This window comes from Musca autumnalis, unplaced genomic scaffold (genome assembly GCF_047663935.1).
Source record: "Musca autumnalis isolate F117 unplaced genomic scaffold, ASM4766393v1 scaffold_4, whole genome shotgun sequence".
Taxonomy (NCBI): domain Eukaryota; kingdom Metazoa; phylum Arthropoda; class Insecta; order Diptera; family Muscidae; genus Musca; species Musca autumnalis.
The window spans coordinates 51,889,041-51,902,957 of record NW_027411977.1 but is presented as its reverse complement, the minus strand read 5'-3'; the positions used below and the strand labels follow the sequence as shown (position 1 = coordinate 51,902,957).

The following is a 13,917-nucleotide window of genomic DNA, read 5'->3' as shown; positions in this document are numbered from 1 at the left end:
ACTATGACAGCTACGCGTGCACCACGATTCATATTTGCTCAATTTGTACACTGATAGGGCGAGGGCATTTAGCTGTTTAGTTGACTGATTCGTTTGATTTAATGCTCGGTTTCAGGTCATTATTAAATGTGAACAAACATTAATTCTTGTCATCCCGATTTGATAGAGAAATACTTGTTGAAATAATTTAACCGAAATTTCCAAAAGCAAAATCCTACGTCAACTATACAGCAATTTTATAATGAAGCTTATTGGTCTTGTTTTCTCATCGTATCATTAGCTTGTTTTGGATTTCTGCAAGTGATTTATTAGACAATCTTCCATTTGAAGTTAAGCCAATGGCATGCTTGATAACCTCTTTTTGTATTCACTCCTGATAAAAAAGTAAAGTTTTAAAGTTTTAAAAAAATTGTTATTATTATTTAAAAAATACCACTACATAGAAGTAGGTAGTTTTATATTTTACAAAACCTTTTAGGTCAATAGTTATTTCAAAAATCTTCATACCTAAACCATGAACTGTTGTGTACCCCGACGTGTTTACTACAGCCATTAGGAAGAGTAATAAACCTCGTACGTAGACCTAAAATAATATTTACTTAGGGCAAGTGTACATTTTGTCGCCCCATACCAAGTCAATGCAGCAAAATACACACTCAACGTTGGTGGCTACAATAACTTTACACTTTTGTATTGTTTAATCATGGACGAGCCTCTTGTCATGAATTGAGTAAAGTTAAAAATAGACAGGAACATTGGTGAGATATGAGTAAACAAAAAAAATAAGACACGTTTGTTTAAACAAAAAAACATCATACAAACACACACATAAAACAGTAATCAAGGAATTGACGTCATTTTCCAAGAAGAAAAAAAACAACAATAACTTAACTCACTATCATTCAAAAATCAAAGAAAGGTGCATGAAATTTTTGAATGATGAAGATACCACCGAACTCGGCACTTTCAAACACACTAACAAATCAAAAAGAAAAGTACAACGTCATTAAAACTGTAGAAAAACAAAAAAACTATTAAAAGTTATCTATGAACAATCCAGACGTATTTATGTACGCACGCACGTAGTACATACGCACATACCTTCCTTGTGCCATAAAATGTCGTTTTTCCTATAACCAGACACGATAAAATTTATTATGTTATACATTATGGATTTCTATTTGAAGTAAATAATAATTTCGTAACATTTCTTTGGTATTTCTTTTTGCCTTATCACGGTGAAAAGAGGAAGATAGAAATTGACGAACGCATTTTTAAAAAAAGCCACCATAACACATTTGACGATCAAGGTGGTGATTACTGCATCTGCTGTTGACAGCTGGCAATTAATAATAACGACGAAGAAAAAGAGTTATTCAAAGAAATTTTTAAAAATAATTTGTTCAAATACCTCAAAGAGAAGATACCACTTATCACAATGCCATAGCTTTCTCCATAAAACTGAGAGGGAAATTTTCGTTTTTTTTTCTTACTAAAATGATTTCCCCAACCACATGACGAAATTTTTTGTTTTTAACTTGTCTTTTGTACTTTGTATTTTGCGCTGAAAGTTCATCGCAATTTTTTTATCTTTTCTTATCCATGTTTGAGTAATTCTTTTTCTTATCATTCTGATAAAATATTATTGGAGGACAAAAAACACCGCATTATTAATTTTTATTTACATAGCATTTGCAAATGTTCTCATTTTTCTGAGGCTTACATTGTTGTTTACGTTTCAGGGGATTATTATTACCGGTCTAGACGAAATGACTTTAAAAGGGTAAATGAAATAGGCGAAACATTTTATTGAAATAAATCCACGCTAATGATCTGAAGAACATTAATTTAATTTTTATTGTATTTTGTAACAAAAATCCTTGGCCGTTATGCTTTTATAAAAAACTCGGAACAACTATAGTTTAGTAAAAACTCTCCGATTTTCTTTTTTTGAAAAATTTTCCAGAGGTAGATATTGTTGCGCTGATCATGGGGATGTATACTTTTCTTGGGGGACGGACCCGGTTATCCGGTTAATTGATAAGAAAGTCCGGCTACGTTGGAAAGCTTATGGAAATACCTTTCCAACAAGTGGTCATACGATGGTATTTTTTTCAGGTGTTCAGGTGATATCCGGACTTTCGATTCATATAACCGGGTAACCGGCTCCCTCCCCCAAGAAAATTATACAATATCTACCTCAAAAAATCGGAGAGTTTTTAGTAAACTAGAGTTAAGCCAAAAACTATATAAGGAGGGTTGGCGTTTTTTTGTTTGGGATGACGACTTCTAACCCTCCTAATTGTGAGACCGGGCACCGTCAAAATGTTGTTTATTGCTGTAGTATGCAATACCAACAAATTAGTTATGTGCTTTTTCGTCGAGAATCGACGAACGCATAGCAGTGGGAAAAATTTGGTCTTGTTTACAAGTGAAGTTGCTAGAGTTTAGGTAGTGCCAAAGAAATTCTCGATCAGAGTGTTTCTTTGCGCATGTATCTATTTGAGGTAGCAATTAACACTTGGGTATAAAAAGTTTCTTGTTGAAAAACAAGAAATAAGGGAACTGATGAAGATCTGTGGCGAGATCTGAAACTATAGTATTCCCTGCCTTACCCCTTGGTAAACATCGCCAATTTTTTCCCACTAATAAATAAAAGTTGTTTTAATAAAATATTAAAACAACGACTATGGGATTAAGCCTGACTATTTTGAAAAACAAAAACTATATATTTAACATTAAACATACGAGTTTGTTCTGTCGGAGACACACTTCACCTTTCACTTCACGCCTCAATCATTTTGTTCTCCACATTTACACCTATTTCTTGGGACTAAGATTCCTTATGGTATTTAAAAACAAGAGTACACCCTAATCCATCCATAAAATACACGAAAAATAAGCCTAAAAGGGGGTGAACAAAATGCTTGATAAGTGAAGTGAGAGGTGAATTGTGTCTCAGAACATACCGGATAAAAAACATATAAAAATAAACTTAAAATTAACGAAAATCGTACAATCGTAAAATTTTTTTTCCAAAATGTAATAAAAAAGTATTAAGGCCTCGACACATAAGCTTTCTGTCTGAACCCAGCAAACCAATCGTACCGACATCTTAACGAAATCGGAACAAAATTCGGACGATACGTCCGATGTCTGATCCGAAATCGTAACGATATCTTAACGAAAGTTGTATGAAGTGGTTGACATAATTTCGGAACGAAATGTCGGAGCGACATCGTATCGATTTCGATCCGATTTCGTAACGAAATCTGAAGAAAATCCTTGGGAAATTCGGAAAGGAAATTTCTTTCCGACATTCGTTCCGAAATCGGAACGAAATCGGTACAAAATCTGAACTATTTCCGCTCCGAAAAATCGTTTAGAAATCTGAACGACGTTGCTTCCGAAATTGTTCAGACGTGTCGGACATCCGACATATATAAAATATTGACAAAACTAACAAAACTTTTTGACGAGTATTCATTGAAGGAACTGTTTGACATCACCAAGGTAAAAGGCGAATGAATGTGGATATGAAAATACCTCTACAAACTGCTAATAGAGAGACAGTGTGCACACGTACCAAATCAGCGATGCCTAATTGTTTCTTATGTAAAACGGACTCATCCGTCGTACTCATCGGTTTTTGATATAGCACCGACATCAAAGTCTTATCCGACTTTTAAAAAAATTTTGTAGGAGTCGTTTTTTATTATCCACAACAATAATAAACCATAAATGCGGCTTTCTGAATTTTTTCGAGAAAATGCACCTTTGGACCCATACATATTACTATGGAAACAAAGATCGCCCGGGTGGCACGGGTTAACCTTAACCGATCATCATAAAATTTCATACGTAAGGTTTTAGGGTCAAATAAAAAACATTAACCCGCATTATTACAAGTCTTCTTTTGTAATATTTTGGATTTACCGAACAGATTTAGAGCGTTCCGCTTAACTTAAAGTTAAAAGTGATGATTGAATTTCAAGGAGGAACTTCTTGGCATTAACTTTCAATGTAAAAATTATATTTTTAATGCCTTCAAATTGGTTTATTTTGCGTTTTCAAATCCATCAGATAGTAAAAGAACACATATAATAATGGCCCTTAGGGGGTTGGAGTTTCAATAAATTTTTTTTTTTGGTCGATCTAATGCACAGTGACGGAAAAAACCTTGAGAGAGCATTGATATTCAATACAGTGGTCTTCAAAAATGAATCTATAGAAACCAAGTTATCTTAGCTCAAATTGAAAGATGGGTAAGCTTAAACAATCACAGAAGGGCTCAAGAATCATGGTGCTCTTGAACCAATTTTAAATGAAATGAGCTTACATTACACCTGGTAAGTTTTTGCGGATTCTGAAACTACAACGTCGTAGCGCTTTTTAAATAAATCGCGGTCAAAGTTCAAATTTTTGGATTTTAAGGGTTTTGCTATTTTGCTGGGAAACCGCAAGCCCTATCAAGTAACTAAAGAAAATGTTTTTGCAGTGAAAATTCTCTAAGGGATTGTAGGTTATGATATTTTCGTAGACTTTGCCATTTTTGAGATACTGAAGTTCAAATTAGGACAATTCATTGACTGTATCGTCTCCTTATAAAACAATGTCATAACTAGAACTTAAACTTATATATCTCAAAAATGGTACAACCAAGAAAAAAATTACGTAAGCGAATCTTGTAGAGAATTTTCACAGCTATAAGATTTTCGATGAGACTTACAGTTTTCAAGCAAATCGTGAAAACCTAACAAAAAAAACTGAAAATGTGACCTGAACTTCCATATCTGAAGAATGATAAAGTCTCATTTCGGTAGGAGTTGCTGTTTCCAAGCAAAATCGCGAAAACCTAAAATAAACCTAAAAATGTGAACTTCGAGCGCGATTTATTTACAAAATAACAAAAAAAAATCGATTTTTTTTTGTTTTAGGATTTTTATTTTTTCCATCTTTTATTTTTTCACAGCTGTAAGCAGTTTTTATTTGAAGTTAGTTAAGGCGCTCCGTACATGACATTGAACTTCTATATCTCAAAAATGGTAAAACCTACGAAAATATCGTAAAAGGTAAATGTTGTAGAGAATTTTCACAGCTACAATATTTTCTCTAATCCCATTTCGATAGGACGTGCGGTTTCAAAAAAAAAATCATGAAAATCTAAAAACACCTAAAAATGTGAACTCTGATCGCGATTTATTTAAAAAGCGCTACGGCGATTTTTTGGTCTTTTAATTTTTCTCATCTATTCACATTATTGTTTCAAAATCCGCAAAAATTTTCCAGGTTTAAGCTCCATTTATTTAAAGTTGGTTCAAGAGCACCGTGGAATGTGTTAGATGAGTTCAACCTGTGGAGATCAATTGTGATAATTATTGCCAATAAAACAAGTGTGAATACTAGCTAAATGACAGGTGGAATTGACCAGAAACCAAAAGCGTTTCGGCCAGCGGCTACCGACCCAGCATCAAACCTATGCTGCTATAAAAACAAAAAATCAGCATCATTGTCATCCTTTGAGTTGTTGTTGTTGTAGCAACATGAAACCTACGTAAAAGCATAGGCTTGATGCTGGGTTGGCAGCCGCTGGCCGAAACACTATGGTTTCGGGTCAATCCGATACGTTAGAACCCGCTGCCGTGGGATTGCATTCTTTGAGTTGCCATGGATGGTGAGCTCTAACATGGGCCGACTAATTCAACAAAAATTGATTGCTTCTTTGACCAGGATTTGATGAGCAATTATGCTCAATTGAAAGCAGTCTTCACTAATGGCAAAACTTGTCTTCCGTCTCTTCACTGTGAGGAGTTTTAGCATATCCCAAACATCTGGCGCCAAAACCCCGGAACAGGTTGCGTAAATCTGTTCATTCATTGGTTCAGTATTTAACTGTTCCGCGCTGAAGATTTATGCAAGACATATACATCTCCTACCGCATGAAGGACAACCTCCCATTGAATTTCATCCTCTTCAATCACAACGTGAATATTTAAAATCCATTTTGAGTGTTTGATGGTCTTATGTTATGTTCAAATATAGCTGCCGTCAGTGACTTCAAAAAATTACCCAAAAATCATTTTGTGCTTGAGGTTTTTCATCGAATCACCTTATATGTATAGTTTTATCTAATCTTAAATAAAAACTTATCAAAATTTGAATTCATCACCCTAATCGACATTACGAATCGAACAATAAGAGCTGTAACATCTACATTTAAAAAATATGAGGAAAATATGCTGTTATGTAAGATCTAGTTCTAGGAGAGATGAATGCCCACGGCAGCGGGTTCTTACGTACCGGATTGACCCGAAACCAAAGTGTATCGGCCAACATATACCAACCCAGCATTATATGCTGTTACAACAACAAAAACAATGGGTTATGTAAGGATGAGGAGGAGACAGAGATCATTGAGAATCTACTAACTGAGTGTACAATGTTAAACAACACCAGATACCAGACTCTTTGGTGACTATGAGTCCTCGTCTGTCTTTTAGCTATCAGTCATTGTCCTTTTCAGAAAAAGTCTTATCATATCTTCTCTTTCCACACTATTTGCCGCCTAACTTTCTTTTTTATACCACCACCATCCCATTTTATCTTTTCTCTTAGACTTACAGGATGAACAAAATGGACATTTGGTCTCTTTAGTACCTTAAACCTAAAACCGAAGTGGCACAAGACTACCAACCGTGGAAGATGAAAATTACAATTCGAAATTATCTACTTCAGTACCGCTATTCCCCCATACAGCGTCATAGTTATAATTGCAATTTTGATAAGGATTCGACAATTGCGTTCCGTGAGGTGTCCGGAAAGATAACAAGTTACCAAGTGCTAAACAAAATGGGTGTGACTAGTTAAAATTGGCCATAAACCCAAAAAATAACAAACTGTCGAAAACAACAAAGCACAGGGGGGAATGGCATTTACAACCTCATTATAAGTATTGCAATAAAATGTATACAACTTCAATTGAAACGAGAGCTCATAATCAAAAATATCGAAAAAAAAACGAAAACAACAATAATCAATAAGAGTGATACTCGAATATAATCATATGTGTATAGGTATACAAAATTGCCTGCGAAAGTCTTGCTACATTTGAAGAAATCTTAAATTACACTTTAATTTAATTTGAAACCATATATTAAACTCCAATGTATGTTACTAGTCCTGATTTACCACGAATGCATAAGTGCATACTACCCGAGGTCACCATTTTAAAGGTTGATTAAGGTATAGGATATCAGATGTCTTTGCGGGGAAGAAGTGTCGTTTAGGGGCTCATTTCGGATAGGGTTAAACTAGACTACAGGTAGTGCTCGTTATATGTAGTTTTCCATACTTCCCGAGATATGCGTCTTAACTTTTGAAAAATAACTTTCTTTAACACCATTATATTTCTTAGAGGCAAACCTCGGATCGGATGTTTACCACAGGTTACAAGGACTGCCTGTTGTAAACGCTTGATCACTGATATTTTCCCGGGCGTAGGCCAATAAATACTTCTCGAGAAAATTGTCTCAACTAAAAAAATTAAGTTCTCTGGTCCACAGATCGGCTTCGCGAACAACACATTCTTTTAGTGATTTAAGATTTCTCCCATGGGACAGGTCGGCAAAAATCGGCTACACGAACAAAACTTTATTTTATAATGGCAATGGAAACCAAGGACAGCTTATGGTAAAAATGTCAACCTCAACCGGGTGGTGGACCTAAGTGACGTTTAATCCCTTCGTGGTCCTGATTACAACGAAATATTTTTTCATGTGAAGATCCACAAAAGCTTGCACCGTTGAAACTGATATCTATTCACATAACATGTATAGTACGAATATAGAGGTTGACTTCCAAAACGTCAGTTGCTTTGTATTTGTGCATGAAACTAGGGGAACATTCCTAGATTGACTATAATCGTCCGATCGATTTGACATCTTTACCATAGATAGATTTCGATGCCCTGATTATAAAAATGTAAAATTTTGCCGGCGGTCACAATCGGTTGTCCGGTAATTTGAACCGAAAGTGCGGGTAAACAACCGGATATATAACCGGTTTTTCTAACCCGGTTTCTCAAACAGGTCTTGGCATCCTAACAAAAAATATATCATTAAAAAGTGTTTTTTAAGCTTTCATTTTGATACCCACATCGGTTCAGAAAACTCGGTTATATATCCGGTTTTTTACGGGAACTTTCGTTTCAAATAACCGTGTAACCGGTTGCGATCGCCGGCAAAATTTTACATTTTCGTAATCAGGACATCGAGATCAGCTACGGTAAAAAATTTCAGAGCAATCCGACAGTTGTAGTTAAATTAGGAATAAGCCAAAACTTTGTGTTGGAGGTACCCGAAAGAGTGGTTGGTGCCGGCAGGCGTTTCTGGAACTTTTGGGTCATTATCTCAGGAAGTATGAACTTGCCCTGAAAAAATTGCGGCGTCGTAACAGGGACCGCAATAAGAACTTGTTGCAAAACTATTCGAGACGAGCTGTTATTCGTCACTTTTCCAAAAATTTTAATCCATATTCAAACCTGACCATAAGAGTTACCGGAAGGAGTGGACTGATATGGCCTGTCTTAAACTAAGTTTGGACAAAATATTACGAAGTCCAAATTTTGGACCGAATTGGCAGATCCGTTCGAGAGCTATCTTGCGCTCCAACCAACTTTCAGGCTTTTTTCTCAGGAAGTATGGACCTGTCCCTGATGAAACTTGTACCGTCGTATAGGGGGCAGTGAATACAAGTTGTTACAATAAAAAATCAAAGCGTTTCGAGAGCTGTAGTGGGATTCTGTATCTCATCTTTGCTGTTACCGACGAAAATCGGTAAAATTAAGAGGCTAGCGACTACTTTTTATTCATCGTTAACTTACCGAAAAATTCGTTAATTATCGATATTATAACCATTTTAATTTTACCAACAATTATCGATAACAGCAAAAATGAGTTACAGAATCCCACTACAGGTCCTAAACTGAACTTTTCCGAAATTTTGTGTGGGAGGTATACGAAATCCACTTTAATCCATATTCAAACCTGACCATAAGTTATGACCAATTCGGTTACCGGAATGAGTAGACTGATATGGCTAGTCTTAAACTAAGTATGGACAAAATATAACGAAGGCCAAATTTTGGACCGAATCGGCAGATTTGTTCGAGAGCTATTTCAGCAAAATAAATTGGAAGCAGTGCAATGTGGACTAGTTCTGTCACGGCATGTTTTGATGCAGTTCAACCGGAGTCGTGAAAAAGGCACTCCAGTCCTCACATTTTAACCGCATTTGGATGCAATCCAAAGAATCACATCCACTTGTCACATTTTAACAACATCCGGATGCAGTTCAGCGGAGTCGTGAAAAGGGTACTCCAATTCCTCACAATTTAACAGCATCCGCATGCAGTCCAAACGGAGTCGTGAAAAAGGCACTCCGTTCGCTACATATTATTAGCAGTTGTTAGAGATCCCTACATGTACATAAATCAGTTTGTACATCTCTACAGGCAGCGGCATACATTTTCCAATAAGAGATAAGCGTGTTAACACTTTCAAACATTTGTTAATACAAACTAAATAATATTTAATTTCTGAACATTTTTCCGGTAACTCACGAGAAGAAAATTTCCCAATGGAGTGCTGTTGGAGTACAGAGTACATGTCGAAATCTTAACTGGTGATGGGAAAACAACCCATTTAGCAAATGAAGCAAAAACAGTTCAGCTTGGAACAAATGGAGAGCGGAGGAAACACGCATGTTTGCGATTGAATTCAATGGAGAATTTTCATAATTTGTGTTAATGTAATAAAGTTCTTAATATTTTTGTTTTACACAAATAATGCATTTTATTTGTTCTGGCATATTTTGTAATGGCTTGCACAGTTTCCGCAGAATTCTTGTATCAAAACACGTGCTTTGGACTGTCTCCTATTCTACCCCAAAGGTTTAGTTAAAATGCAATGCCAAAGGGTCAGTTAAAATGCAGTGCAATGGAGTGCCTCTTTCCGTAGTCACGCTCTTGTAAAAATAATGAGTGAAAATGCATAATTTGATGCACTTCCAGATCACTTGTACATATCATTTAACTGCCTCTTTGGAGGCAAACTTTTTGCTGGGATATTGCGCTCCAACAACTACACACGGTGTCACAGGGTTTTATTTTGCAACTTTCAGGCTATTTTCTTAGGAAGTATGGACTTGCCCCTGATGAAACTTGTACCGACGTATGGGGGCAGTGAATACAAGTAGATAGAACAAAAATCAAAGCGATTCGAAAGCATATCCTAAACTGAACTTTTCCGAAAATTTGTGTGGGAGGTACCCGAAGGTGTGGACCGATTGAGTTCATATTGGAACCTCATCTAAGTCTGGTAGAAATTTCACGATGTGCAAGTATGGATCGAATCGGTTACTCCCTTCAAAAATAATCGTGCGAACAAATTCTGCAATCATTTTCGAACTATAACTAAGTTCGAACTTAAACTAAGTTTGGACAAAATATTACGAAAGCCATATTTTCGACCGAATCGGTTGATCCGTTCGATAGTTATCGTGCGCTCCAGTCAGACGAACAGGCATGGCTAAATCGACTCCAAATTGTCTGAAACGTATTCCGTCCAAACATAATTGAGGCACAATTTTGGTCGTATCAAAGTATGTATACATATATACCCTCTTTACACTATAGGCCTTGGGTATAAAAACGAAAATGTTTAATCAATTGATTACACCTGTTATTTAAGATGCAAATTTTCTATATTTGACAATGATAATAAAGTGTAGATTGACAAGCTCAAAACCAAAAATAATAAATATCGGTGAGCGTTCAACAAGTGGCAATAATCATATTGTGAAAGGCTTTCAGTGTTTATCTTTATTACACTTTGGATCTTGTTTAAGAAGTGAGATAAGAAATTACAAAAAGTTTGTTGAGCCAAAGACGTTGAAAATTTCCTATACATACTCGTATGTATAATCGTAAATAAACATTTGCGTGAGGCACGAATTTAATACCAAAATAAAATACATATCAATAAGCCTCTCATCTAACATAAACAATATCTTCATGTGGGCATATCTTATAGTAAGTAATACATGCCCATGGACCTTTACTTTTCTGATGGTTCATCATGTTATGCTGATAAATAAAGAAACATTCAGACAGCCATTTTTTATTCCATATGTAGAGCAGCATATTTTTCCAATTTCAACATAAACTGCAAAAACACGAGCGGTGTTTCGTACATGCGGCGAACCATGCAACGTATACAACTATGACTAAGGCCAAGCCTCCAGATAAGGTGACTAATACCGGTTTTATGCTAGTTGAGAAAAGGCAACGGATATGATGGTGGTTGGTGACAGTGAATGCACGCACACACAAAAATTCGCATAGCACGAGGAATATAATTCGCTTCCACAAGATTTAATAACAACAACGGTAAGAACAAAACACGTGATGCCTATGAATGGAAAAATTATCAACAAGCAGCACAGCATGAATGAAATGGAAATAACCTCCTGACCCATATCATCTACAAACATAAATAAAATAAAGTTATCAATCAGTTGCCATTTTTTTTACAAGTATTTATCCCAAAAGTGAGTGAGCATACAATATCACCAGCACCGACAGAAATTCCACTTGGATTCGCTTTCCTTTTTTATACCTGTCAACCAACCAACAACAAACCAACCACTAACCCACCAGCTGTCTTTGACCCACCAACCAATACGATAAACTGTCATCACTGCATTTTGGGCGGCGCAGTAAAATTACATAATTTTCATCTGGCAAATTGCAGAAAATTTAGATAAAATCGCTTCAATTGTTGTCAAAATAACATTGTATTTTTGTTCAGATTAATGATTAGTTGGACATTTTCTTGTCCTGGATAAAAAATTACACAACTTGTTCGTCAATTTCTTTTTGGAATTTTTAAGATATTTTTACTCTCAACAGCAGCACACCACACGTCATTTGACCTGAATTTGTTTCTTACATATTTTTGATGGTGATTTGAAAGATTTTCTTCGTTTAGCTAATTTTCACTTGTTCACTTTATGTTCAACTTTAAAATAAATCACTTTTTATTTATTTTCAATAATTTATGAAATTATTTTTATATTTTTTTACCTGAGATACGATTGCAGAACCGTAAGGAGGAGAACCGAGCTACTATAAAATGTTTGACGACGCCGTAACACAACGTGATAGGGCATCGATGTTTATTGCAATAGCAAGTGGTAGCGTTGCCAGATGAATTAGTATTGGGACTAGAGCTGGCAAAATATCGCTATTCCAAACATTAGGTATTTTCGATATTTCATTAAGGGTTGTTTACACCATCAATCAATGTCGTATGAGATGCCAAATTTTCTACCTGCGAATGTTGTACACATAGTGTAACCACTATGAAAATTTTCATCTATCAAAATGATTTGGCAACTCATATGTAAATTTTTCATTTAGGGAGCGCTCTATTTGATACGGCATTCTCGCATGTAAACATAAATTTATCAGCTGTTTTCTGACATTCTCAAACAAAAAATGAAAAACAAAATCTTTTAAAAAAGAAAATGGAAAGGCATGTATATTTAAATATTCAGTAAAGTAAATAAATGGCGTTTATAATGTTATTTTCAGATCGATTGGTCGAAAGAAGCAGTCTTTGAAATGATTGTTTGGTGGCAAAAACATGAATGCCTCTATAACTCCAAACACCAATTCTACCAATTCAGTTTCCTTCAACCAAAATTAAAATTTGCGCAAAATTGCAACTCAACAATAAATGTAAATAATGACAAAAACAGCTGTTTTTATATTTTTAGGTTATGTCATACGAAAATAACACTTGAACGCACAAATTGAAAGTTGTATGGATGACGTCAATTTTGACAAACAAAGAGAATGTCGAATGGGTAAAAGAAATGGCAGCTCATATGACATTGATAGATGGTGTAAACAACCCTTTAATTTGTAATCCCCATTAATTTGGAAAAAAATGGCGGATACTTTGTTGACATTTTGCACAATTACTTCACAGAAATATAAAGGATAAAAAACAATAGCTTTTATTTAATGAAAAGACTCAAAAATAGAATTTCGTTTACCGAAAACTCTGTACGTGTGACTTACTTTCTCACATGCACAAAACCGAAAAGTCGTGTAATTTCTATGTCCCGGTCCACACTAGAGTAAATGTCATTAAAAAATTTCATGAAATTAGGTGTTCTTAGGCCGAAATTCCCATTACAGCAATTTCATGATTTTACTCTACTATGGATCTCGATCTAGAGACTCATAATTTCATGTTAAAATTTCAGTGAAATTATTCTAGTGTGGCCTGGGACTATGCATTTCAATAGGTCTTATGCCAGACTATGAAAATTTTCATGTACGTGAAAATGATTTTATAGGCAATGAAAATCTGTACACAAGGTTCTGTAATCTGAAATTATTCTTTGTATTTAAATTCGTAACTCTCAAACCAATGCAAAGCAATGAAAATATCAAAATTTTCATATGATTTCATATATGTGTGTAGACGTCAATGAAAATTTGGAAGAAAATGGCAAAGCGTTTTCAATGAAAATTTTCATAGTAGTAGTGGCATCGTAAAATTTTGAATATGTTATGTCAAAACTTTCTTTATGTTGTTGGTGAAATTACAACAAAAATAATTTTTTTTAAAGGGATTTGACTTTTCATATGCGATCAGCTGGTGTGATACCAGCTTCTCTACAAGTGGTGTCTAACTAGGCGTTTACACCAGACAGTTTGTCTTCAAATACAACTCTGATTTACTAACACATACATACATTTGTCGTTTGTCTCCCAGCTGTCCATCATTGGTCTGTTCCTTTACTTTAAAAAATGGTAACAGTGGCAAAAAATGGTAAAAGTGGTGA

At 35.2% G+C, this 13,917-nt stretch overlaps 1 protein-coding gene across 8 annotated transcripts in view; it reads right to left on the bottom strand.

The window, feature by feature from the left end:
* Positions 1 to 12,278, bottom strand: part of LOC141404289 (2-oxoglutarate dehydrogenase complex component E1-like) — a 68,451-nt gene extending 56,173 nt beyond the window's left edge. For 2 of the 8 annotated variants that reach the window (XM_073987752.1, XM_073987749.1), the window contains exons 1-2: positions 12,143 to 12,208; positions 12,009 to 12,077 (exon numbers count right to left, since the gene is read on the bottom strand). The gene's annotated coding sequence lies outside the window, so the exon portion shown is untranslated. Of the gene's footprint in view, positions 1 to 12,008; positions 12,078 to 12,142 lie in introns of all 8 variants that reach the window. The other 6 variants (XM_073987742.1, XM_073987745.1, XM_073987740.1 and 3 more) reach the window with 4 other exon arrangements.
* Between the last annotated feature and the right edge of the window lie 1,639 nt (positions 12,279 to 13,917).